This window comes from Pseudophryne corroboree, chromosome 6 (assembly GCF_028390025.1).
Source record: "Pseudophryne corroboree isolate aPseCor3 chromosome 6, aPseCor3.hap2, whole genome shotgun sequence".
Taxonomy (NCBI): domain Eukaryota; kingdom Metazoa; phylum Chordata; class Amphibia; order Anura; family Myobatrachidae; genus Pseudophryne; species Pseudophryne corroboree.
Genome location: NC_086449.1, coordinates 678,911,409 through 678,939,173, shown reverse-complemented (window position 1 = coordinate 678,939,173; position 27,765 = coordinate 678,911,409). Strand labels below are relative to the sequence as shown.

The following is a 27,765-nucleotide window of genomic DNA, read 5'->3' as shown; positions in this document are numbered from 1 at the left end:
TATGGAAGAGCAAAATAGGAATATCACAAAGGGCGTGATTAACAACTATCCTGTAAATGACTGATGAGGATCATGTCCGGGGGTGGGTGGGAGTGCTATCCTACTGTGCAAAAATTATGATGAAAGCATGTGAAGGAGAGGAGGGAAATGCTACGAATCACAAGTGGCTTATCCAAACATTCCCGGTCACTATGACAACAGAGACGACACGTGGAGGACGTGGACGGAGGTCCGGTTACTATGGTAACCAACGGGACGGAGCGGCGCATGTAAACACGTCCAGTTACCAGGACTACCTATGTGATACGCTGAGGACGTAGACGGAGGTTTGGTCGCCATGGTAACCAATGCGTACGGAGCGCGTAGGGAGAGCCGGTTACCATGACGACTGACACGCCAGAGAAGTATAAAGAACGGAGCATTGATTCAGCTCGGCCATCCTGAGGAAGCCTGCGGTGACAGGCAAAACTAGTCGATTGCGAAGCTATCTATCACAGTCTGCCGGCAGACACCCGTTCTATCACTTCCTGTGATATAGAAGTAAGTGCTTTCAGCGTTATGGATACATAGACTGAGGATCTGGCTATCCCTGTTAGAGTGATTTGCACATACCTACACTGGAAGGACTACATTTTGGCCGGTATTTACCAGAATATCTGAGGGGCAAATTCCCTGTATGATAGGTGACTACACTACAGTACCTATTTTTACATGCTTACACCGACCTGTATTCACCTGAGGATTACAAGTATTATCCAGTGAACAATTCGCTACTTAGCGTATCACTGGTCTTTTATGTTTTATGTTGTATGTGGTTGTTTTATTTGTATTCAGTATACCGGTATTAGGATTCACTAGTAATCATTTTGAACACCCGATTTTATTGGAATCAGTGAGGATCTCTCTTATATGGTCCATTTTTTAATATTTTTGTTCTGTGCTAGGGAAATAAAATATTATTTTTATCTTGAAAATATATTGGTGTTAGAGTTTTTTATATATATGATATCTCTATGAGCAGATACTACCACAAACTATAGAGTATACACCTGATAACGTTAGCGCTGGGAGACATTCTTTTCTTCTGTATAACTGCGAGGATAGTGGAAATCCTCATCTCTCCTCCATAGCAGCTTAAGTCTATCAGGTGAGGCATATCAGCGCAGTCCTCTATTCCCTGTCTTTCCCTCTGCTTCGTGATCTGCCCGTGTTAATTCTGTTGGACGACTTGACAGCAGTGGTGTAAGTAAGCCGCTAAGGCGGAACAAGGAGCAAAGCGAAAATGGCAGAAGCCGAAAACGGTTTCAGCTAGGTGGAAGGACTGGTGAACGCTATATTAGCAGTCTTCGTTCCGGATGTCAATGACAGGGAAATAGATTCCTCTGCAGACGCGACCGCCATCCGGGAGAAATACGGTTGTCGTCGAGAAGTTTTCACTGAAGTGACAAGTCTTTGAGGAGTGTTTCAAGTGGACATGTTGGAGTCTCGCCGCGAGAGATCTCAGGGATATTGTTCCGGGTCAGGGGACACTCAAGCTATAGCAGGGACCGTTCTCAGGACACCTTGGGTGTTTTCAATCGGTCTATGTGTTCCCTCCGGTTTAACTCTTCGGAAGGTGATAAACATAAGAAGAACAAAGGTTCAGGCGATTCTCATTGTTCTGGTCTGAACGAGGAGGGCTTGGTATCCAGTTTTTCAGGATTTACTCATAGAAGATCCCTGGCCTTTTTTCCTCTACGTGAGGAACTGTTACAACAAGATCTGGGCGTGTATCTATATTTACCGCGGCTGCGTTTGACGGCGTGGCGGTCGAACGCCATATCCTAACCAGAAAAGATATTCCCAGTGAAGTCATTTCCACATTTCTTCGGGCTAGAAAAGGAGTAACGGTTAAGCCTTGCCACCATGTTTGGAGAAAATGTGGGTATTGGTGACTCCTAGAAGGCTACTAGGGAAGTTTTTCAACTGGGTCATTCTTTTCCATTCTTTGCAAGCAGATGTGGGTTCAGGCCTAAAGTTAGGCTCCATTTCAGTGCGGCTTTGGCCTTGTAAATATTTCTTTCTGGAAAGTATTGACAACCTTTCCGGAAATTCGGACCTTAGTGGAAGGAGTACTGCACATCCAATCTCCATTTGTGCTCCATTGGCACCGTGGGACCTTGACGTGGTGTTGCGTTTTCTTGTGTCAAAAGGTTTGGAACCTTTTATGACAGGTTGTGTTAAAGTTTCTCTCTTGGAGAGTGGTCATGCTTCTGGCTTTGGTGTCCGCAAGGCGGATGTCGGAAGTAGCGGCTGGGTCTCGCAAGAGCCCTGTTTGATCTTCCAGGTGGATAGTGTGGAATTGAGAACTTGGATAATAGTTCTACCAAATGTGGTTTCGGTGTTTCGCAGAAACCTGCCTATTTGATGCCTGTGGTTGCTTAAGCATTGGCTGATTCAAGGTCTCTTGATGTAGTTAGGGATTTGAATATTTATGTCACCAAGTTGGCTCAGATTGGGGACTCAGAGATTCTGTTTGTCTGGTATGCCCCAGTGTGATTGGGGCGCCTGATTCTCTGCAGTTTGCTACACGCTAGATCTGTGATACGATTCAGCGTGCTTGTTCTACGGCTGGTTGCCGTTACCGAAGTCGGTGGTGACCCATTCTACTAGGTTGATGGGCTTTTCTTGGGCGGATGCCCGGGGAGTCCCGTCGGTTCATCTTTGCCAAGTGGAGATTTGGGCGGGTTTAAACATTTTGGCTAAGCTATACAGGTTTGATACTCTGGCTGATGGGGACCTCATGTTTGCTCATTCGGTGCTGCAGAGTCGTACGCACGCGCCCGCCCGGTCTGGAGCTTTGGTATAAACCCCATGGTCCTTACGGAGTCCCCAGCATCCTCTAGGATGTTTAAGAAAATAGGATTTTAATACCTACCGGTAAATCCTTTTCTCTTAGTCCGTAGAGGATGCTGGGCGCCCGTCCCAGTGCGTACTGTGTCTGCAGTTATTGGTTATGGTTACACTCTTGTGGTGTTTCTTTTCTGTCAGCCTGTTGCTGACGTTGTGCATGTCATGGCATGCAGTGTCTAATTATTGGTTGTGTTGACACACAGGTCGTGTTACATCTTCTCTCAGCATGTGGCTGTGTAAATTTTTCATGCTGTTCGCTGGTATTCTATTGAATGCCCTTTTTTGCGGTATATTCGTGGTGTGAGCTGGTATGACACTCACCGTGTTTAAACAATAAATTCTTTCCTCGAAATGTCCGTCTCTCCTGGGCACAGTTGCTATAACTGAGGTCTGGGGGAGGGGCATAGAGGGAGGAGCCAGTTCACACCCAGTCAAAGTCTTTTTAGTGTGCCCAAGCTCCTGCGGATCCCGTCTATATACCCCATGGTCCTTACGGAGTCCCCAGCATCGGACTAAGAGAAAAGGATTTACCGGTAGGTATTAAAATCCTATTTTTTTTCAGACTCTGATAAAAGCTAAGAAGCAGGTTTCTGCAGACAATTATCATAGAATCTGGACAAATTATATTAATGGGCGTAAAAAGGAGAGACGTTCACATTCTTTTTTTTTATTATTTCATAGAGTCCTTTATTTCCTACATTCTGGTTTCTCATTAGGTCTTAGGCTAGGATCTTTGAAGGTGCAGGTATCAGCTCTCTCTATCTACTTTAAGATGATGTTGGATATTATTCCAGAGGTAAAGACCTTTTTTGCAGGGTATTTTACACATACAACCACCATATAGGCAACCTATATAAATATAGAAACATAGAATTTGACGGCAGATAAGAACCACTTGGTCCATCTAGTCTGCCCCTTTTTTATTCTTTAGGAAATCGCAACCCTTTTTGAACCTTAATTCTTTGTAAGGATATTCATATGCCTATCCCAAACATGTTTAAATTGCTCTACATTCTTAGCCTCTACCATGTCACGAACCGGTCTCTCACCTTTGCGGGTTCTGGGGTTCATCCGTTGCCAGTGCGGTTGCTCGCGGTGCTGTGCGCCCGTGTGGGGACACGGCGTGATCAATGGCACAGGTAATGCAGAGTCTGGGAACTGTGAGTGCGGGGACCAAATGGCCTAAGGCACTGCGGTGTGTCTGCTGTATAGGAGGTGGCCATGTTGGAGACCAAATAGCTAATACTGAGCACTTGTGAAAACACCTGTGGGCAGGTGTAAGCCAATCCCGTGCTTGTGCTGCCTTTAAGTAGGCTGGGATTATGTCACTCTGGGCCAGTGCTTTGTTGTATCAAAGCTGTGCTCTAGCTCTGAACTCTCTCCGTGCATTCCTGTGTGATTCCCGTGGTCCAGATATCGCCTCCGTTCCCAGAGGTCCGTTTTGCAGCCTTCACTGCCAAAGATCTACCGGCTCTCCATTGTGCTATCAGTCAATTGCACACCTATTGGAAATACTTGGATTCCCAGTGTCCTGCATGAGGTTACCCTGTCTGTCTGCCTATCATACAAAGTCTGGAGGATTCCAATTCCCTCAGCTGTTCGTTTGTTCAACTCTGCATTTAACCCATTCATCACCTTGCCATCTACTACAGTTTCACAGTGATCTCCGGAACCCGCAAGTAACCCAATTCAGTACTTTTTCTATGTTGTCATTACAAGGATAATTCTTCACAGTCTCTCAGTTAACTCTTAAAACTCCATTGCAAATTCTTACAGTTAATTCTCCATGTCTGCATTAACCAGTTAAACACAATCTGCAGTTCAGCATCAAAGCCTGTTTATATTTGGACAATTCAACATTTATTCTTCAGCTTGTTTTGCATATGTTTCCATGAACATTTCTTTTATTTATTTCTGAGTTTTCTCTTGCATATTATTTCTGTCATTCCTGCAATACTTCAGTATAATGATGATTAACAACTAGTCATTTAACTCCTTACCGAATTGTTACTTTAATAAATATATGAAACGGAACTTCCTTCGTCCTCCCTGTTTTCTTCATACCCCAGCACCTACACCTGAGGTTGGTTCCAGGTTAACGGATTCACAAAAACACCCGGACCTGACAGTAAGCACTGGCCACATGGATCCGTCAAGTGACCAATTCGCAGGAGGCGGTGCTACGTCAAATATCCTTTCCCGTCTGGAAAACCAGGAGTCTATACAGACACAAATAGTGCAGTTAATGCAAACTATGGCAGACCGTTTAGAGACTCTTCATACAGCAATTAAAACGTCTCAAGTCCAGATTCCAACTCCGGTTGTCCCAGTTACCACTACAGCTTCTCCTGTGATGCTGCCTACGTCCCGCTTGCAGTTACCCTCTCCGAGTAAGTTTGACGGAACTCCAAAACTTTGCAGGGGATTCCTGAATCAATGCGAGATCCAGTTCGAACTGATGTCCGCCAGTTTCCCATCAGCTCGTTCTAAGGTCGCATATATTATTGCCCTCCTCTCCGGTCAGGCTCTGGAGTGGGCATCACCATTATGGGAGAGAGGTGATCCTATCCTCTCTAATTACAAAGAGTTTGTATCTTCTTTCCGGAGAATCTTTGACGAACCCGGCAGGACCACCTCAGCATCTTTGGAGATTCTCCGTCTACGTCAAGGTTTACGTCCTGTCAATCAATATATTGTTCAGTTTCGCACGTTGTCTTCAGAGTTAAACTGGAATGAGGAGGCCCTGATCGCCGCGTTTTGGAATGGACTTTCTGAGAGAATCAAGGACGATTTAACTATCCGGGATGTGCCAACTAAACTGGATGAATTGATTTCTCTCTGTAACAAACTTGACCTACGCTACAGGGAGCGATGTTTAGAGAAATCCAGGGCAGAGCGATCCAGTCCACGTTATCATCCTAGGCCTCGACAAGATTCTTCATCACAGTCTCCGGTAACGACAGACGAACCTATGCAGATTGGGCGCTCTCGCCTCACAGAAGAGGAACGACTTCGTCGTCGACAGGGTAACCTCTGCATGTACTGTGGGTCCTCTGAACACTTAGTTAAATTCTGCAAACTCCGACCGGGAAACTCTCGCTCCTAGCTTATTCAAGAGAGGTTAAGCTAGGAGTTACTCTAGAATCACGTTCTGGGGAAGAGCCGACTTTGTCTATTCAATTAGAAGTTCCAAGTTCTACAGTGAAAGTTTCAGCTCTCCTAGATTCTGGGGCAGCCGAGAACTTCATCTCCTCAGCCTTTGTCATGCGGTCTAAAGTTCAAACCATGCCTCTGGAAGCAGCAGTTGCCGTTACAGCAGTGGATGGAAGTCGAATTCCAGATGGTATAATTACTCATCGAACCGTATGTCTCAAGATGAAAGTTGGTGTGCTCCATTCCGAATACCTCTCCTTCTACGTGATTCCCAAAGCCTCTCAAGATGTGATACTTGGTTTACCTTGGCTGCAGAAACATAACCCTCAACTTAATTGGCAAACCATGGAAGTCCTTTCATGGGGTAAATCTTGTACCAAGGACTGTTTAGCCTCAATTGTACCTCTCCGGTCAATCAGCCTTCCCGACCTACCTCCGGTGTATCAATCCTTTGCGGATGTTTTCAGTAAACAAGCAGCAGACTCTCTACCTCCTCATCGCGAATGGGACTGCCCAATTGTCCTGGTTCCGGGTAAAACACCTCCTAGGGGACGAATTTATCCGCTATCCATCCCAGAGACGCAAGCTATGTCTGATTATATACAAGAAAATCTAACCAAAGGATTTATCAGACCATCTTCTTCACCTGCAGGAGCCGGATTCTTTTTCGTTAAGAAGAAGGACGGTGGGTTACGACCATGCATAGATTACCGTGGACTCAATGAGATCACTGTGAAAAACAAGTATCCATTACCCTTAATTCCAGAATTATTTGACCGGGTAAAAGGAGCTACTGTGTTTACAAAACTGGATCTCCGAGGGGCCTACAATTTAATCCGCATCCGAGAAGGGGACGAGTGGAAAACTGCTTTTAATACCCGGGATGGGCATTACGAATACCTTGTAATGCCTTTCGGTCTTTGTAATGCACCTGCAGTTTTTCAAAGCTATGTGAATGAACTTTTTCGTGATCTTCTCTACAAGTGTCTAGTAGTGTACCTGGATGATATCCTAATATTCTCTAGGGATATAAAGTCTCACCGTCACCAAGTTAAAGAGGTACTGACACGTCTGAGGAAAAATCAACTTTATTGTAAGTTAGAGAAGTGCACTTTTGAAGTATCTTCCATACCGTTCCTTGGTTACATCATTTCTGGATCAGAGCTATGTATGGATCCCGGTAAGGTACAAGCTATCCGAGATTGGTCCACTCCTACAACTCTCAAGGGGATTCAGCGATTTCTCGGCTTTGCTAATTTCTATAGGAGATTCATTAAGAATTATTCTACGTTAGCTGCTCCCATCACAGCCCTAACTCGTAAGGGAGCAAATCCTACGAACTGGTCTTCAGAAGCAATCAAAGCCTTCTCTGATTTAAAGCAAGCCTTTGTGTCAGCCCCCATTCTTCGACAGCCTGATCTGAATCGTCCCTTTCTACTAGAGGTGGATGCATCTACAGAAGCAGTAGGAGCTGTGTTGTCACAAGTCTTTGAAGATAAAAAGGTCCATCCCTGCGGATATTTCTCCCGTAAGTTCCTCCCGGCAGAACGTAATTATGCAATCGGTGAGCAAGAGTTACTTGCCATCAAGTTGGCATTTGAGGAGTGGAGATACCTTCTAGAAGGAGCTCAACATCGCATTACAGTTTATACTGATCATAAGAATCTTCTGTATCTGCAGTCAGCTCAGTGTTTGAATCCACGACAAGCTCGATGGGCGCTTTTCTTCTCACGATTTGATTTCAAACTCACCTATCGTCCAGGGTCTCAGAACAAAAAGGCAGATGCCCTTTCCCGGTCCTTTGCTTCTTCTGAAATAAATGATGCTACCACGAATCAAGCCATTGTGAATCCTAGGTCCTTTTTAATGACTCGAACCTCTCCAGTTCCTCCGCCTGGCAAGACCTTTGTCGCCACAAGTCTTCGAAAACGGCTGCTTACCTGGGCTCACTCCTCTTCCTTCATGGGTCATCCTGGGGTTCTAAAGACTCTCGAGTTTATTCAACAGTCTTATTGGTGGCCACGTCTCAAAGCCGATGTCCAAGAGTTTATAGCAGCATGTCCTAAATGTGCCCAACATAAGAGTCCAAGAAGTTCTCCACCAGGTTTGTTACATCCACTATCCATACCCAAACAACCATGGACTCATATCTCAATGGATTTCGTGACCGATCTACCTCCATCAAAAGGGCGAAATACCATTTGGGTGATAGTGGATCGATTTTCGAAAATGGCACATTTCATTCCATTAACTGGGTTACCATCAGCCCCTTTACTAGCCAGATTGTTCATCTCTGAAATCTTCAAGTTGCATGGCCTTCCTCGAGAAATTGTTTCTGATCGGGGAACACAGTTTGTGGCCAAGTTTTGGAGGTCGCTTTGTTCATCTTTAAATGTCAAGTTGAACTTTTCTTCTGCATATCATCCTCAGACAGATGGACAAACTGAGAGAGTCAACCAAGACCTTGAAACATTTCTCCGGCTATATATATCGTCCTCACAGGATGACTGGGTTGACTACCTTCCATTGGCAGAATTTGCTCATAATAATCTCTTCCATTCATCTTCAGAATCTACGCCCTTTTATATTAACTTCGGCTTTCATCCTCGTGTGCCAGAGTTTCATCCATTGCCAGCCCTAGAGGTCCCAGCGGCAGATCAAGAGCTTCAACGTCTATCTAGCATCTGGAGTTGTGTACGTAAGTCCTTGGTCAAAACTTCCGCTCGTTATAAATCTTTTGCAGATAGAAAACGTAAAGCTGTACCGAATTACAAAGTGCGAGACCAAGTTTGGATTTCTACGCGCAATCTCAAGTTCAAAGTTCCTTCTAAGAAATTTGCTCCCAGGTTTATTGGTCCATTTCCCATTGTAAAGGTACTCAACCCTGTGTCATACAAAGTCAAGCTGCCACCGTCTTTGAGAATTCCTAACGCCTTTCATACATCTTTACTGAAGCCTTTGATTCTCAATAAGTTCCGTACTACCCAGTCCAAATCTCCTAAAGTTCACTCTTTGCAGAATGAGGAATTTGAAGTTAAAGAGATTGTGGACTCACGTTCCCGATATGGACGTTTACAGTTTCTGGTCGACTGGTAGGGTTACGGCCCGGAGGAGAGATCCTGGGTTTTCTCTGAAGATGTTCATGCTCCAAGACTGGTACAGAAATACTTCTCCAAAAATCCTGACAAGGTTCAAAGGTGTTCGGAGACCACCCGTAGAAGAGGGGGTACTGTCACGAACCGGTCTCTCACCTTTGCGGGTTCTGGGGTTCATCCGTTGCCAGTGCGGTTGCTCGCGGTGCTGTGCGCCCGTGTGGGGACACGGCGTGATCAATGGCACAGGTAATGCAGAGTCTGGGAACTGTGAGTGCGGGGACCAAATGGCCTAAGGCACTGCGGTGTGTCTGCTGTATAGGAGGTGGCCATGTTGGAGACCAAATAGCTAATACTGAGCACTTGTGAAAACACCTGTGGGCAGGTGTAAGCCAATCCCGTGCTTGTGCTGCCTTTAAGTAGGCTGGGATTATGTCACTCTGGGCCAGTGCTTTGTTGTATCAAAGCTGTGCTCTAGCTCTGAACTCTCTCCGTGCATTCCTGTGTGATTCCCGTGGTCCAGATATCGCCTCCGTTCCCAGAGGTCCGTTTTGCAGCCTTCACTGCCAAAGATCTACCGGCTCTCCATTGTGCTATCAGTCAATTGCACACCTATTGGAAATACTTGGATTCCCAGTGTCCTGCATGAGGTTACCCTGTCTGTCTGCCTATCATACAAAGTCTGGAGGATTCCAATTCCCTCAGCTGTTCGTTTGTTCAACTCTGCATTTAACCCATTCATCACCTTGCCATCTACTACAGTTTCACAGTGATCTCCGGAACCCGCAAGTAACCCAATTCAGTACTTTTTCTATGTTGTCATTACAAGGATAATTCTTCACAGTCTCTCAGTTAACTCTTAAAACTCCATTGCAAATTCTTACAGTTAATTCTCCATGTCTGCATTAACCAGTTAAACACAATCTGCAGTTCAGCATCAAAGCCTGTTTATATTTGGACAATTCAACATTTATTCTTCAGCTTGTTTTGCATATGTTTCCATGAACATTTCTTTTATTTATTGCTGAGTTTTCTCTTGCATATTATTTCTGTCATTCCTGCAATACTTCAGTATAATGATGATTAACAACTAGTCATTTAACTCCTTACCGAATTGTTACTTTAATAAATATATGAAACGGAACTTCCTTCGTCCTCCCTGTTTTCTTCATACCCCAGCACCTACACCTGAGGTTGGTTCCAGGTTAACGGATTCACAAAAACACCCGGACCTGACATACCACCTCTGATGGGAAGCTATTCCACTTGTCTACTATCCTTTCTGTGAAGTAATTATTCCTTAAATTGCCCCTGAACCTGCCTCCCTCCAGTTTCAGTGTATGTCCTCGAGATCTAATACTCCTCTTCCTTTGAAGAATGTTTCCCTCCTGAACTTTGTTAAAACCCTTGGTACTGTATATTTGAAAGTCTCTATTATGTCCCCCCTTTCCCTTCTCTCCTCCAAACTATACATGTTAAGATCTTTTAGCCTTTCCGGGTACGTTTTGTGATGTAGGCCATGCACCATTTTAGTTGAACTTTTTTGTACACTCTCTAATGTAATTATATCCTTCTGGAGATATGGTCTCCAGAACTGGACACAGTATTCAAGATGAGGCCATACCAATGACCTATACAGTGGCATTATTACTTCTTTTTTCCTGCTACTGATTCCCCTCGCTATGCAACCAAGCATCTGACTTGCCTTTCTCATTGCTTTGTTGCATTGCTTTCCTGCCTTTGAGTCACTTGAAATAGTGGCTCCTAAATCCCTTTCCTCCTCAGTAGTTTCCATTATAGTACCCTTGATCAGGGCCGGCGCTACCATTAGGCAGCTTTAGGCAGCTGCCTATGAGCGCCGGCCGCTGGAGGGCGGCACCGCACAATGCCGATGAAAGAATGCCTTCCTTATTTTTCCCTTAACTCACTTTTTAAAAATGACCGGGTCCTGCAGGACGCGCTGTGAGTCAGAGTGTGCACACAATTCTCTGACACACAGCACGTCCTGCAGGACCCGGTCATTCCTCAGTGGCCGTTTTCCATGTCAATCACCTTCGGCAGCATGCCGCTCCGTGCAACGCATAGGCTGTCCATCATATCAGGGCGGGAACCCGGAGCCGGATTAGTCCTGGTCGTTTGTTGCCTCTTCAGCAGAAGGGGAGACTAGAAAGGTATTTGTGGTGCGCTGTGCAGCAGTGTCGGATGGGGGGCGGATAGGGCACTGTGTGGCTGTCATCAACTTGTCCTCCGTTGTTTGTAAACTCTGCATGCTGCAGTACTTTTCCGGGATCAGACATTGATTGATTATGTCTGCCACAGTCTGTCTGTATCGAGTGCTGAGCTGCCTGTCCGGCACTCTGCTAACGCTCACACTCCCCCGGGCAGCAGCTGCAGTGTAAATCACTCTGCAGGATACCTGGATCTCCAAACCGAAAGATATGTCCACTTACTGTGTTTCTCAGATTATTGTTTATTTAAAATGAAAACAAATTAGCAGATAAAAATTATTTTGTGTTTATTTACATTTCTTGTCCATATTTTTCTTTTTTTCTTTTTTTGGAGAAGTGCTGTTTGTCTGCAAACATTTGGTCAAGCAACTGTGGATGGTGTGTTCAGTGTGTAATTAGTGTTTTTAGTTTCCTGTAAGAACAGAGAGTAATGCTGGGTACACGATATCCGCTATATCTATAGACGGACCAAGCAATGTGTTGTGCATACACACTGCTTGATCTGTTGTGACTGCCATCACGAACTGGGCGGGCATTTATATGCGCACACCCAGTTCTGCTGTCAATCACCGCCGGCGTCTGCAGCAAGTGTACGGGCGGTCGGATGACCGCCAGTACACACAGCACGATGTGCCAATAGATCGGTAGATGTATTGGCCGTCAGCTGTGCTGCAGGGCCGATATATCTATAAATGCTAATGCATACACATGGTCACTTGAAACACTGGACTTAATGTATGCATAGACAGTTACTTATCTAGATCCGCCACTGCAGCGCTGTGGGGGGTGCGTGTCTATCTCATCAGTGCAGCACGAGCAGCAGCACCAGGTAACACGGGAGGCGGCAGCCTTGGGCTGGGCAGGAGTGTGATGACGCTGTCACAGAGGGTGGCTCTGTCACCCATTCTTGTGACCACGGAGCGCACATAAATACAGCCGTCCCTTGTCCCTTTCCCATGCTGCTCTGGTCTCTCCCTTTCTGGCCTGTACAGCAGGAGGAGGCAATCTGTGGCTCTCTATGGCTATGGTGCAGGTATTAGACCCAGGCTTACTGATGGTTACTGCACCTGGGAGCCTGAGCAGGTTGCGTATCAGGCCTTCAGTATCTTCTGTGTAGTCTGTGTTGTATTTTATAGATAGTAGCTCAGGTTGTAAATCTGGATGTTAGAATAGAGAGAGCCTTTTACTGCCGGCATGCTGGGCATTGCATTATTATTATCTTTTATTTATAGCTGTACAGTAACTAGAGGACAACAGACCGGGTCCTTCAGGATGCCCTGTGAGTCAGAGTCCTGTATGTACCTCAGCCAATGCTGAGGAATGGTATTGGCTGTGGTGCACACAGGACCGACTCTCAGGGCGTCCTGCAGGACTCGGTCATTCCTCCAGTGCCGGAACCGCTATCAGTCACCTCCTTTCCCCCAGTACTGACCAAACTGCTTTCTACCCTTGCCCCCAGCACTTTCTGCCCCTAATCCCCTGCTTGCCCTGAGTACTGCCCCAACTGCTATCTACTGGACTCCCTCAGCCTTGCGGGGAGCTGTTGGACTCTGAGGAGGAGGCCACGACTGCACCCAGGGTGGCAAGGGCTTTGTCAAACACCAGATGATCTGCCCCCCCTCCCAGCCGGCACTGACAGGTACCAGCGACAGGGAGTCCAAGCATGGCAGTCTCTACCCCGTGCACAAGTGCATTTTTAAGGGCAATATCTGCCCACTTTCCACCCTCACCAGAGCCACAGCATCAGCCAGAAGGACAATCACAGTCAGTGCCTCACACCTCAGCTGGCTTTCATTCATCGGACCGGGAGGAGATTTGCAGCAACAGTACCTCTCTAGTGCCTGAGAGGTGTCAGCTGGCTGTAGATGGACAAAATAGCATGGCAAAACATTAATGTGTGTGTGTGTGTGTGTGTGTGTGTGTGTATATATATATATATATCTATATATATATATTGGGGGGGGAGTCAGCTGAAGATTTTCCTAGGGTGCTGAGAAACCTTGCACCGGCCCTGCCCTTGATACTATATTTAACCTTTGGATTTTTAAGACCCAAGTGCATGATTTTGCATTTTTTAGCATTAAACTGTAGTTGCCACGTTCTTGACCATTTTTCATGTCTAGCTAGGTCATCAATCATTTGTTTTACCCCTCCCGGTGTGTCTCCCCTGTTGCAAATCTTTGTATCATCTGCAAAAAGGCATACTTTCCCTTTAATACCATTTGCAATGTCACCAACAAAGATATTAAAGAGGATAATATAAAGGATTTTTAGAAAATATTGCAGTGCGCAAAAGCAGCCGATAATGTTTACCGCTACCAAGAGGTTTTCTCCACCCCTCACCAACAAGTACAAGCAGACAGATAAAAGGAGGGAAAACTTAACCAGCGCTTCAAAATGCTCCCCGGATCTTATTGGCCCAGGTTTTCACCATAGGGGTTAATAACATGTAAATAGAACAAAAATACATATAGTGTATTACAGTTTTAATAGCATAAAATTCAAGCAAATACATAAAAACATCAAAAGATGTGCAATGCAGTGTTAAGAAAAATAATAAATATTTTTGACATCACATAAATGAAAATATTTTATAGCAGCATCACTCAACATGCAATTACCGGATCTCTAAGAACTGTGGCCAAACAGTTTTTAAACAGCATAGGAATTTACAGGTGGAACTTCCTAAATGTACCACCGCAAAGTCTGCTGGATCTTGTTAGATGGCGATTCGTCACCATATTCGTAGCTGTCAGGGACCACACCGACGTGTTTCTACCCCGAGCTGGGGTCTTTTTCAAGGTTCAGAAAAATCAGGATGTCAGTCGTTGCAGATGGGAAATATTTAAGCCATCCAGGCACCAATCCCCGCACTCAGTACACAGCTGGACTCTATACATAATTAAACCTACTTGTCCCATGGTTCTCTGCTGTGTATCGGCCGAGCCGGTGTTCTCTTACTGTTTGTTGCAGTTGTCATGGTAACCCGCTGTTTCTTCCTAGGTCCGGACCGAAGAGGCAGAATTAATTTCCTGTTTCTTCCGGTTGTCATGGTAACCCACTCTCTCTTCCTGGATCCAGACTACAGGGGCGCGACGTCACTTCTGGTCTAGTCTTTAATGAATAAAAGTCTTTTAAGTTCCGCATTTGGACTAATGCTGTATGCACTTCCCTGTTGCTCAAAGTAATTATGATTTATAATGTCCAAATTTTTTTATAACGGATTAATTGCTTCTGTCCTGAATTTGAGCAACGTCACTTCCGGTGACATAACATCTAAACAAAGCAGGTTTCACTACAGAATAAAAATACGAGTTAAAAAGAGGATTAAATTCATTTTAAAACATTTAGATTTCGATCACTACACAAATGCATATTACAAAGAGTGCATATTAAGAAGAGTAAAGAATTATTAAAAACCATTTGACCTCAAAGTCAGATTTTATTTCCCCCGGTATTAGGGTACCCATTTCATAGATTAATTTAATTTCGGCTTTAGCTAGTTGACATGGTATAACTTTATGCCTCCAGTCTCCCTTTATTTTAATACCATTTGCAATGTCACCAACAAAGGTATTAAAGAGAACTGGTCCAAGTACAGATCCCTGGTGTACTCCACTGGTAACATTTCCTTCCAAAGATTGCACTCCATATACTACAACGGTCTGTTTCCTATCTTGCAACCAGGTTCTTATCCATTTAACTGTTTTATAATCCACACCCACGCTTTCAAGGTTTTTTAGCAGTCTGCGATGTGGGACAGTGTCAAATGCAATACTAAAGTCTAGATATGCTACATCTACAGCTCCCCCTTGATCTATTATTTTCATCACAGAGTCAAAAAAGTCAGTAAGATTTGTTTGGCATGATCTCCCACCAGTAAATTCATGCTGTTTTGAATCCTGTAAGTTGTTTGATTTAAGATATTCCACAACTCTTTCTTTTAATAGTTTTTCCTTTACTTTCCCTACTACTGATGTAAGGCTTACTGGTCTGTAGTTACTTGCTTCCACTTTCGTACAGTGGAACTACATTCACTATTTTCCAGTCCTCTGGAATGGTACCTGTATTTAGTGACTGGTTAAATAATTCTGTTAATGGTGCCACCAGCACATCTTTTAGCTCTTTTAGTATCCTTGGGTGTATCCTATCTGGCCCTATTGATTTATCCACTTTTAGTTTTGAAAGTTTTGTTAGGACCTTCTCCTCTGTAAATGTAGTTTCATCTACCTTATTTTTAAGAATGTCCTTGCAGCTTAACTGTGGCCCCTTCCCTTCTCCTTCTGTAGTAAATACTGAGCAAAAATAATGATTTAGGTGATATGCTATTGCCTTGTCTCCCTCCACCAAATTCTCAGTCTCTGTCTTAAGTCTTATTATTCCTCCATTTGATTTTCTCCTTTCATTTATATACTTAAAAAAAGTTTTGCCCCCTTTATCTACAGAATGGGCCATTTTCTCCTCAGCTTCTGCCTTTGCACGTCTGATCACTTTCTTAGCATCCTTCTGTCTGTCAAGATACATCTCTTTGTCGTTATTATTTTAAGTCCGTTTGTATTTCCTTAAAGCCATCTTTTTTGCTTTCACACTAGTTGATACTTCTTTTGTGAACCACACTGGCTTCCTTTCCTGGTGCTTTTCCTAACCCTTTTGATACAAAGGTCTGTTGCCCCTAGTATTGCACTTTTCAGTTTTTCCCACCTCTCCTGCACTCCTTCCAAGTCCCTCCAGTCCACCAATGAATCACTTAAACAGCTCCTCATTTCTGCAAAGTCAGCATTCCTAAAATCCAACACCTTTGTTTTGTGTGGCAGGAGTTGGATCCTGTCTTTATACTAAACCATACTGCTTGATGATCACTGGATCCCAGGTACTCACCCACATATCTGTCTGATATCCTGTCACCATTTGTGAGAATTAAATCTATCTTTATATCATTTAATATTGAGTCTTTGCGAGTTTGCTCCCTCACCAATTGCTTGAGAGATGCTCCCTGTAAGGAATTTAGAAATTTGCCACTTGTAGCTGAACTTGCAAAAGACCCCTCCCAATTTACATCAGGTAAATTAATTTCTCCCATGATGACTTCTCTTTTTAAAGCCATTTTAGTGATGTCCAACAATAGGTTCCTGTCCAAATCCTGCCCCTGGCCTGGTGGTCTATAGATCACCCCAATGCAAATAATATCTTTCTCCCCAGTTTCTGTGGTGTCCCAAAGGGCCTCAGTTTTGTCTTCACTATTTTGTATTAAAGTAGCATTTATGCTTTTTTTCACATACTTTGCAACCCCTCCTCCTAGTCTTCCCATTCTATCCTTCCTAAATAAATTGTATCCTGGTATAGCTATGTCCCAGTCATGATTCTCATTGCACCATGACTGTAATTGCCTCAATATCCAGGTTATCCCTTGTCATTATTGCAATTAGCTCTGGAAATTTGTCTCCTAAGCTCCTAGCATTTGCACACATAGCTTTAAGAATTTTGCCTGTGTATCTGTTACTTGTAGCCATGTCGAGAATGTACAAAATAAATGACAAGTTTAAAGTTGAAAATACCTGTTTGGTGATGTTGCTCAGTGTTTGGTATTTGTTTTCTTTTACTAATCAGTAATCACACACTGTCCTTTACACCATGACTACACCTCACTAAATATGAAGATATAGTACACCTGACCACAAATGACCAAATGATCAAAGCAAGTAAACACCAGTCAGTATGCAATAATAAACTATTTCACTGAGCAACTTCCCCACACATGCAATGACAATTATAAGCAAATCATTACATCAAAAAACATACATGAGTTTGTATAAGAGAGAACTGTAATGAGCAGGATGTCTTTTCATATGTTAAAAAGACAGATAATATGCATAAGATGAATTACATACTTTTGAGGCATTAAGGCAGTCCATTTGTGGTAGTGTTGGTGTGTTGATGTTTCCCTTCTGTTTCCCTTCGGTTTAATGCAGGTATAACGCTAATTTTATAATAACACTTTTATGTCAGCACTTCTATGGAAGCACTACCAGCCTTATATATATAACCATGGGACATATATCTTCTATTGCCAGCTATTCAGGCACCTCGTTTTGATCCTGTGAAGGAAGCAGACCTTAAGTGCATATCTTGGAAGTTGGCTTTTCTCCAACCATAACATCAGCTAGTAGGGTGTCAAAATTGGTACAAGTTAAGTAACCAGAGGAATGATCAAATATGCAGAGAGCTGAAACACTGGTAAGTGCATGAGGATATCTGGGTGTTGGAATAAGGATGGAGCTTTGCACTGTTACACTAAAAGGTGCTCAGTGTGTTCAAAAACAGCTAGCATGCCACAGCCATTACTGATACACCACATGCGGTGCAAATAAGTCTGAAAAACCCCTACGGTACATGAATTAACATGAGTGTACGCACAAGGTCACTGTTGCGTTCTGCTCGGATAGGATCAGAAATGGAATGGCAAACCGACAGACATTATTGGGTTGTGACTGGGAAGTGTTTGCAAAAATGTCCATCTCGTGGGCATCTTATGGGAGTGTCGTGAATGTGTCACTGAAAGCGGCTCTGTTCCCAGACACAAATCTGCTTCCGGAGAGGCCGTGATTAGATGGAGAAATTGTACCTGCCAAAGAGCAGGTGCAAGTATCGATGGTGTACGCGATGATGCGGTGATGGTGGACTGTTTAGAACCACTGCCCATGTTAGAGCGTGCATGGGTGCTGAAAGTGGGCGTCTCAGGGCTTACATAATCAGGTGCACACTAGAACACAAGGGCAAGGCTAAAACTAGCATTTGGATATTATCGTTACCGATACTCTGGCAACAGATGCTAAAGCTGAAGCAGCAGTATCCACCTATATATCAGGGGCCTAATTAAGACCTGGTTACTGCAGCAATTGCAGGCTGAAGCCCTATATCGTGTGCGCACGCGCAGCGTTGCACTGCATGTGCGCACACAGGCTGAGGCGGTTGCGGGGCAATCATGGGCATGTCTGCAGTGTTGGGGGGGCGTGTCAGCGGCCATAGCTAGATTAAGGGGGGGATGCAGGGCATACTGTACCCCAGGCCCCTCTTTGTCAGGGGCCCCCCAGCCAGATCACATTGATATCACTAGCTTTCCCTCTTAATGCGAGAGCCAGAATCTGAGCAGGACAGTATGCAGTGCAGGCAGAGACACCGGAATATGTTTCATGAGCCACCGACGGAGCTTTCTGACCAGAGGCGAGATAGGAGGATGGAAAGAGCTATAAGTGATACAGGGATCCCTGCTTCTCCTCCTCCCTGCCTGGGTGTCGGAGTCCTGTGTAAACTGTTATGCAACTAGACCATTTGGGTCTAGAGATAAAAAACACACACACACACACACACACACACACACACACACACACACACACACACACACACACAGTCCTCCTTATTCCTGTCCCAGTATGTAAGTCAGTGGTTCTCAAACTGTGTGCCGTGGCCAAGGACACTTGCAGGGGTCCCTCAGGTTGGTGGTCCAGGACCAATTCAAACTTTTTATTGTCAATGTAATAGGCAAAACTAGTGCTTGTGGCTGCCAATCATAACATATGTGGACAAACAGAAGCAAATCTTGTTCCTCACCGCATAACTGAGCCTAAGGATGACATATAAACATAATTTACTTAAGTTAATATTTTTCTCTAAATTTCTTAATAAGAAACTTTTGGCCTAGGGGTGCTGTGAAAAAAAATTCTGATACTCTAGAGCGCCATGATTCAAAACAGTTTGGGAACCACTGGTGTAAATAGTACATAGGCTGATGCTATTCTTGCATGTGACAAGATAAATTATTTTATTTTTCTATGTGTATTTTAAGGTTGTTTAATTTGTTTTTGTTCCACTACAAGAAAATGTTATAAAATAGTTGCTTTCAATTAGGTGGAGCTACTGTATAAACAGTACCCAGGCATTATTAAACTATTAGTTTGAAACCATGGGTTTACATTTAATATACACAATCTATACCTCCCACAATGACCCATTCCAGGAGGGACAAAATGCCCTTTACCTGGACTTCCTTTCTTAATTTATGATTGCAAACACTTGTGTTGAAATACCTTTCTTATTAATTGAATATTTAGACACCGGTGATGCCAATCATATATTAAGTGGGAAGTCCAGGTAAGAGAGCATTTTGTCCCACCTGAAATGGGGCATGTTGGGAGGTATGCACAATCTAATATACATCCCCCACCTTCCACCGGGGTACCCCCAAGGCTTAATTCGTCCCTGTCTGTGGCGTCGGGGGGGGGGGGGGGTGGCCTGGATAATGCAGGCATGTCTGGACCGTTGCTGAGGTGGGCCACAGAGGCTGCGTGACATCACGCGCAGCTGCTGCGACCCAAAAGAATGGTGGTTAGCCGCCTACCTCCATAGCTAGGATGCCTAGGCAGGGTGCTACTCACCAGGAGCAAAAGCATCACCGCTGTGCAAAGGCGTATGTCCATAGGTGCAGGAAGTGCAGCTGCTATGGGGCCCAGAGCTGAGAGGGGCCAATCTTGTCAAAGATACATGTGTTATATAAATTTTTCTGCATTGTTTGATACATAGAGGCACTTACAAACTTTTGCTTTGGGGCCTACAATATATCTAGGTATGCCCCTAGACCTGCTCATTGTAATGTGGAATAAAATGAACAGGAGGGCACTATACTGTTACATAATATGATCTGGGGCACTGTAATGTAGCATATTATGAACTAGGGGCACCATAATGTTGCATAATATGAACTAAAGACACTCTATGTCAGAACATGAATTGAGGGTACTGTGTGGCATAATGTGTACTGGCAGCCATAAAATGTGATATCATGTGAACTAGAGCACTACTATGGTTCATAAAATAAACTAGGACACTATTATGGGGCATAAAATTAACAAATGCTGCATAGAGATGTCTCTCTGGAAGCACTGGGACAGGGCCCCTTCAAAATGTTGCTGTGGGGCCCACAAAGTCCTGGCTATGCCCCTGCCGCTGTGCGATGCTTCCGCACTTCTGCAGGGAAGGGCGGGCCTGTCCTGTGCCCCAGTGTGCCTCAGATTGTGCTCGTAGATGATGTGTGCTTTTTTGAACATCTACGATCAGCTCTGAATTAGGCCCCAGGTCTCAAGTCCAAAGAAATACTGTCTTCTGCTCTGGACACTTGTGCTGCCAGACATACTGACAAAGTATTTAATAGAAAAAAAAAATGCTTTACCCTGCTTTGGTAAAGGTTACACACAGGCAATAGTTTTCTAAATCAACACCAAAATCCCACTTCCAAATCTATCCTTTGCTATAGGCATCACATTGGTACATGCATCACTTTGAAGCAATCTTAACATCAAGGAGATTGGCACAATGGGCCTTATTCATTATTGAAAGTATAGCAAAAAGCAAACAAATGGGCTAAACCATGGTGGTCATTCCGAGTTGTTCGCTCGCAAGCTGCTTTTAGCAGCTTTGCACACGCTAAGCCGCCGCCTACTGGGAGTGAATCTTAGCTTATCAAAATTGCGAACGAAAGATTAGCAAAATTGCGAATAGACACTTCTAAGCAGTTTCTGAGTAGCTTCAGACTTACTCGGCATCTGCGATCAGTTCAGTGCTTGTCATTCCTGGTTTGACGTCATAAACACACCCAGCGTTCGCCCAGACACTCCTCCGTTTCTCCAGCCACTCCCGCGTTTTTCCCAGAAACGGTAGCGTTTTTTCACACACTCCCATAAAACGGCCTGTTTCCACCCAGAAACACCCACTTCCTGTCAATCACATTACGATCACCAGAACGATGAAAAAACCTCGTAATGCCGTGAGTAAAATACCTAACTGCATAGCAAATTTACTTGGCGCAGTCGCAGTGCGAACATTGCGCATGCGCAGTTAGCGGAAAATCGCTGCGATGCGAAGAAAAATACAGAGCGAACAACTCGGAATGACCCCCCATGTTGCACTGCAGGTGGAACAGATGTAACAAGTGCAGAGAGATTTAGATTTGGGTGGGTTATATTTTTTCTGTGCAGTGTAAATACCAGCTGCTTTTGCATGTAGCCCACGAATGTTAGACAGCTTTATATTTATACTGCAATTTAGATTTCATTTTGTACATACCCTACAGATTAGCTGAGTACTTGCAGGGGCACCACGGGCTGGTGGTCCAGGACCATATTAAATAATTTGTTGTCAATGTAATAGTGATGGTGGCTGCCAACCATAATACAGTACAGTGGATAAACAGAAGCACAACCCTGTCCACCACCGGGATACGGTCATTAGGTCGACACAGCTTAGGTCGACAGTCATTAGGTCGACCATTGAAGAGCGACATGGGCATTAGGTCGACATGCACTAGGTCGACAGGTCAAAAGGTCGACCTGAGTTTTTCACTTTTTTCTTCTTCATTTTTTGGACTTTCATACTTTATGATCCATGTGGACTACAATTGGGAACGGTAACCTGTGTCGAGTGCAGAGGTAGCGGAGTGAGGCATCTTGCCCGAAGCATGGCGAGCAAAGCGAGGGGACACTGTGCACTAATTGGGGTTCCCCATGACTTTACAAAGCAAACGACACCAAAAAAAGTCCAAAAACTCATCTCGACATTTTCACCTGTCGACCTAGTACATGTCAACCTAATGCCCATGTCGACCTAATGCCCATGTAGACCTTCAGTGGTTGACCTAATGACTGTCGACCCAATGACCCATACCCCCACCACCATGACATAACTGAACCTAAGGATGACAGATAACTACAATTTACTTGGATTTAATAATCCATGTGGAATTTATCAATAAGAAATTTTTGGCCTAGGGGTGCATGGGAAAAATACTGCTACTCTAGGGCTCTATGAATCAGGAACTACTGTCATAACATATAATAAGGATGCAATACTAACGTTAGAGAGTAGATGGCAGTAATGCTGTAGCGAAGTATAAAATGTGAAAGGTACTGTATGTGCATTAACATTACTCGAACTGTATCTTATATTTTACAGATATATTACTTATACTGTATATCCAACAAAACAATGAGTAATATAGTCTATGTCAGTCTATATTTAAGCAACCTTAAATATTAGTTTAATATGATGTAAATTTACAATATGGTCTGAGAATGTGAATTGCGCATAAATGAAAACAAAAAAATCCCCCAAAAGACCTAGTCATCTCATACATACACTTTTTAGTAAAAGCAGAATATACAGTATATGTGTAGATATGTGTTCTTTAAAGAGTCCATTATAATTACTCCTGCACTTTTCAGGCAAATTAATAAGCATAACATCACTTCTGTCAAACATGCATATGTATTCTCACTTTGGGGACATGTATCAACCTCAAAGAGAGATAAGTGGAGAAATTGCCCATAGCAACCAACAGCTGCTAACCAACCACTCAGCTTTTATAGACTTTGCAAGATTACTTATGTTGAAGTGGATTGGTTGCCAAGGTTAACTTTTCCACATTATTTTTCTCTGGTTTGATACATCTCACCCTATAACTGTATATTACTGTAATTGTATCACTTAAATCACTTGTACCATTGATATACTTCACAAGGGGTGGTCTTCAGGTTGCCGGCGGCCGGGCTCCCGACGACCATCCCGACCGCCGGCTTTTCTCCCTCTTGGGGTTCCACGACCCCACTGGAGGGAGAATAGATAGTGTGGCGTGCGTATCGCGCCACATTACACGCAAGGGGCTCATTTGCACCCGCCCAGCTGTCGGTATGCCAGCGGTCGGGATTCCAGCGCCGGTATGCTGGCCACTGGGAGCCCCACCGCCGGCATCACATACTACACCCCTTCACAAGAACCCTAGCTCACTGCCCTTATGCAATTCCAAGTGCCCACTTCACTCTGAATTCTCATTAAAACAATTTTCTCTTAAATTATACCCTTAGCCTTCCTTTATTTCCAGAGGACAATCTGTTCCTAGCATTTGATAAACCCATTCCAACACCCAGGCTTGGACTGGCCCACAGGGGTACAGGGGAAACCACCGGTGGGTCCCACTGCCTGAGGGCCCACCTCCTGCTCTAAGGATCAAGTTCCAGACTGTGCACTTGAAATATACATTATACATATGTTACCTTATACTGGACAATAGTGTATTTTCTACAGTGCATTGCTGTTATTAATCTGTTACATTATCATGCATGCAGCAGCTGAATTTACTGTATTTATTTTTGAAGAGGCCCAGACGTTGCACTCTCTAATGGTTAGTCAAACCAACGAGGTGGCAGGCCACACCCCCTCTGCAGACTGGCCACACCCCTAACATGAGCCCCTACCACTGCATTCCCCAGGTGGGTACTGCATGCCCCAGTCCAACACTGCCAACACCCCTAATCTAAGCAATCATATTTCCATAATTTTCTGCCCACTACTTCTCCCAGTTTTGCTTGTGCACTATGGAAGATAGACAATCAATAAACTGGATGTAATGAAGTCCGAGTTGGCTGGAGGTACGAGTTCCTGCCAGACTCGGATGTTTTTTCTTTAAAGCGGCAATCATGTACAAGGTAAAACCATGCCTTGTACATGATTGGCGCTTTAAAAAAAGTTTGCCCAGGAACTCACACCTCTGGCCAACTCAGACTTCATTACATCCGGCTCAATAGGTTGACCTCAAAATGAACGACATGCAAAAGGTCATTGGGGTCAAAAGGTCAACATTGAAAAGGCAGAAAAGGTCGACCGGGTCAAAATGCCGACGTGAAAATGGTCGACACAATGTCATTTTGTATGTTTTACCATATCTGAGCCAAGATAGCTGAAATGTGTACCCTCGTGTGCTCACTTCGTTCGCCACACTTCGGGCAAGGTTACTATTCCCAATCATACTCCATGTAGCTGGCAAAAGATATCAAAGTTTAAAAGAATGGAAAAAAACTTGTGTCGACCATATGTGTGTAGACCATTGTCATGTCGACCTTTTGAACCTGTCGACTTTAAGCACTGTCTACCTTTTACCTGTTGACCTTTTGACCTTGTCAACCTTTTGCTTGTCGACCATTTGGGGTCAACCTATTGACTGTCTATCTTTTCTCTAACGTCCTTATGGATACTGGGGTTCTGTACTTTAGTACCATGGGGTATACATTGGGTCCACTGGAGCCTAGCACTTTAAAACCTTTAGTATGTGTGTGCTGGCTCCTCCCCTCTATGCCCCTCCTACCAGACTCCGTTTAGAAAAATGTGCCCAAGGAGCCGGGTGCATTTCTCTGGAGCTCCAGAGAGTTTCCTTTATTTTTTTATTTTAGTTATTTTCAGGTAGCCCTGGTTGGCAACCCTGCTTCATGGGACTTAGATGGGGGACCGAACCAACCTCCTGAGGGTTAATGGTTCGTAATCCCAGCTGACAGGACATTGAGTTCCTGAGGTGCTGATCACACGTCGTTAGTATGTGTGCCCACCCTGGTAGCTTGCCGCCACCCTCTAACAGATGCTGAAGTTTAAGGTGCGGTGAGTGTTACACCGGGGTCCCGGTTAGTGGGTCCCCGGTGCAGTTGGCGGCATGTCGTGCGGCGGTTATGGGCCATGAGCTGCGGTGCCCACCGCGGACAGAACTGGCTCTCCTTAGCAGTGCTCACTGTCAGGAAAGGCTTTGTGTGAACTTTCAGATTTTTACTATGTATAACGGAGCCAGTATAAATAATTTAATATCACAGGGACCATTCGCCATTGCAAGGGGCGGGGCTTCCCGGAGTGGGAAAAGCGGCGGGAAGGTACCATTTCCTGCTGCTGCGGATCAAGGCTGCATGTGCACTGCTCCTTCGGAGACCCACACGGTTACAGACTTCTGTCCTGGTACCAGGGGTCATAGAAGGGGGGGCTCTCCAGGGGCAGCGCCGCTGCACTTATATTAGATATACACTTACATTCACACATTGGGGCTGTGTTTGTGTGCTGGTCTCTGTTTCCTCAGCATCACTCCAGGGGCTCTTTAGGGTCTGTGTTGAGGCATTTTCAGTGAGCTGCGCTGTATTTTCACTAGAGATGAGCGCCGGAAATTTTTTGGGTTTTGTGTTTTGGTTTTGGGTTCGGTTCCGCGGCCGTGTTTTGGGTTCGACCGCGTTTTGGCAAAACCTAACCGAATTTTTTTTGTCGGATTCGGGTGTGTTTTGGATTCGGGTGTTTTTTTCCAAAAAACCTAAAAAACAGCTTAAATCATAGAATTTGGGGGTCATTTTGATCCCAAAGTATTATTAACCTCAAAAACCATCATTTCCACTCATTTTCAGTCTATTCTGAATACCTCACACCTCACAATATTATTTTTAGTCCTAAAATTTGCACCGAGGTCGCTGGATGACTAAGCTAAGCGACCCTAGTGGCCGACACAAACACCTGGCCCATCTAGGAGTGGCACTGCAGTGTCACGCAGGATGTCCCTTCCAAAAAACCCTCCCCAAACAGCACATGACGCAAAGAAAAAAAGAGGCGCAATGAGGTAGCTGTGTGAGTAAGATAAGCGACCCTAGTGGCCGACACAAACACCGGGCCCATCTAGGAGTGGCACTGCAGTGTCACGCAGGATGTCCCTTCCAAAAAATCCTCCCCAAACAGCACATGACGCAAAGAAAAAAAGAGGCGCAATGAGGTAGCTGTGTGAGTAAGATAAGCGACCCTAGTGGCCGACACAAACACCGGGCCCATCTAGGAGTGGCACTGCAGTGTCACGCAGGATGTCCCTTCCAAAAAACCCTCCCCAAACAGCACATGACGCAAAGAAAAAAAGAGGCGCAATGAGGTAGCTGTGTGAGTAAGATAAGCGACCCTAGTGGCCGACACAAACACCGGGCCCATCTAGGAGTGGCACTGCAGTGTCACGCAGGATGGCCCTTCCAAAAAACCCTCCCCAAACAGCACATGACGCAAAGAAAAAAAGAGGCGCAATGAGGTAGCTGTGTGAGTAAGATAAGCGACCCTAGTGGCCGACACAAACACCGGGCCCATCTAGGAGTGGCACTGCAGTGTCACGCAGGATGGCCCTTCCAAAAAACACTCCCCAAACAGCACATGAGGCAAAGAAAAAAAGAGGCGCAATGAGGTAGCTGTGTGAGTAAGATAAGCGACCCTAGTGGCCGACACAAACACCGGGCCCATCTAGGAGTGGCACTGCAGTGTCACGCAGGATGGCCCTTCCAAAAAACCCTCCCCAAACAGCACATGACGCAAAGAAAAAAAGAGGCGCAATGAGGTAGCTGTGTGAGTAAGATAAGCGACCCTAGTGGCCGACACAAACACCGGGCCCATCTAGGAGTGGCACTGCAGTGTCACGCAGGATGTCCCTTCCAAAAAACCCTCCCCAAACAGCACATGACGCAAAGAAAAAAAGAGGCGCAATGAGGTAGCTGTGTGAGTAAGATAAGCGACCCTAGTGGCCGACACAAACACCGGGCCCATCTAGGAGTGGCACTGCAGTGTCACGCAGGATGGCCCTTCCAAAAAACACTCCCCAAACAGCACATGACGCAAAGAAAAAAAGAGGCGCAATGAGGTAGCTGTGTGAGTAAGATAAGCGACCCTAGTGGCCGACACAAACACCGGGCCCATCTAGGAGTGGCACTGCAGTGTCACGCAGGATGGCCCTTCCAAAAAACACTCCCCAAACAGCACATGACGCAAAGAAAAATTAAAGAAAAAAGAGGTGCAAGATGGAATTGTCCTTGGGCCCTCCCACCCACCCTTATGTTGTATAAACAGGACATGCACACTTTAACCAACCCATCATTTCAGTGACAGGGTCTGCCACACGACTGTGACTGATATGACAGGTTGGTTTGGACCCCCACCAAAAAAGAAGCAATTAATCTCTCCTTGCACAAACTGGCTCTACAGAGGCAAGATGTCCACCTCATCATCATCCTCCGATATATCACCGTGTACATCCCCCTCCTCACAGATTATCAATTCGTCCCCACTGGAATCCACCATCTCAGCTCCCTGTGTACTTTGTGGAGGCAATTGCTGCTGGTCAATGTCTCCGCGGAGGAATTGATTATAATTCATTTTAATGAACATCATCTTCTCCACATTTTCTGGATGTAACCTCGTACGCCGATTGCTGACAAGGTGAGCGGCGGCACTAAACACTCTTTCGGAGTACACACTTGTGGGAGGGCAACTTAGGTAGAATAAAGCCAGTTTGTGCAAGGGCCTCCAAATTGCCTCTTTTTCCTGCCAGTATAAGTACGGACTGTGTGACGTGCCTACTTGGATGCGGTCACTCATATAATCCTCCACCATTCTTTCAATGTTGAGAGAATCATATGCAGTGACAGTAGACGACATGTCCGTAATCGTTGTCAGGTCCTTCAGTCCGGACCAGATGTCAGCATCAGCAGTCGCTCCAGACTGCCCTGCATCACCGCCAGCGGGTGGGCTCG

At 44.9% G+C, this 27,765-nt stretch overlaps 1 long non-coding RNA gene across 1 annotated transcript in view; it reads left to right on the top strand.

Annotated features, from left to right (window-relative positions):
• The first annotated feature begins 295 nt into the window (after window positions 1-295).
• Window positions 296-27,765, top strand: part of LOC134933227 (uncharacterized) — a 98,751-nt gene continuing 71,281 nt past the window's right edge. The window contains exons 1-2 of the long non-coding RNA XR_010179644.1: window positions 296-540; window positions 17,437-17,599. This is a non-coding gene — a long non-coding RNA (uncharacterized LOC134933227). The remainder of the gene's footprint in view (window positions 541-17,436; window positions 17,600-27,765) is intronic.